This window comes from Propithecus coquereli, unplaced genomic scaffold (genome assembly GCF_000956105.1).
Source record: "Propithecus coquereli isolate 6110/MARCELLA unplaced genomic scaffold, Pcoq_1.0 Scaffold139, whole genome shotgun sequence".
NCBI classification, from domain to species: domain Eukaryota; kingdom Metazoa; phylum Chordata; class Mammalia; order Primates; family Indriidae; genus Propithecus; species Propithecus coquereli.
In genome coordinates this window covers 4133813-4134687 of record NW_012138191.1, presented here as the reverse complement: position 1 = coordinate 4134687, position 875 = coordinate 4133813, and positions in this window count along the sequence as shown.

Genomic DNA, 875 nt, shown 5'->3' with positions numbered 1-875 from the left:
GATGGAGCAAAAAAAAAAAGGGAGTCTGAGGAACAGGCAGGGGTCAGCAGGCTCAGTAGAGCCAGGGAAGTGAACAATGACAAAGGGTCGGGCAGTGTAAACACAACATGACTGGCACAGCTGTGTCTGCCGGTGGGCAGTTGCCGAAGTTAGGATTCTTTCTCCTCACAGACGGCTAGACAGAGGCCCGATCCTCAGGTATTGGCTGAAACAACCAGTACATTCTTTCGGCAGCTCGGCAGCCTTGTGTTTTCTTAGGCAAGTATTTAAGGGAGGTGGGGAGGTCATCCTAGAGATGGGATCTTGAGCTCTTAGAAACTATGTTAGTGTTTGCTCAAGTCTTTACAGGCCAAGGTTGAGAAGAGGGCTCAGAAGAGCCTGGCTAGAGTTTGGACAAGGAGAGAGTCCTTGTCGCAGGCCAGGCTTCCACTGGTCTGGCAGCGACCCCCGAACCCCGACCCCCGACCCTCGACCCCAGTGCCTTGGCATCTCCTTGCCAGCCAGCAGCAACACTCCGGCCAGCTATCGAAGCACCAGCGTTCACCAAGTTCCCTAGAGATGAGCAATCTCTCCCCAACCCTGTTTCCATGGAGACATGCAATCTCCCCGCAACCCCATTTCCATGCAGGATGGAGACACTAGCCCCAGTATCCTGCAACTGTCCCAGCTCTTTGCCTCAAGGAGAGGAAGCTGTAGGAGACAAGAACCCTGGAATCTTCCTCTTTTCTCCCACACGTGGATAGCTTTAAACAGCTTTCTTCTACTTCCCTTTCTTGTCCAGAAAAAAACACACCTAGCTCTATCTATCATTCCAAACTACTGCCCTATTACAACCTTGTGTGTGCTTGAATTTTCTGTTGCATGTGTATATTGTA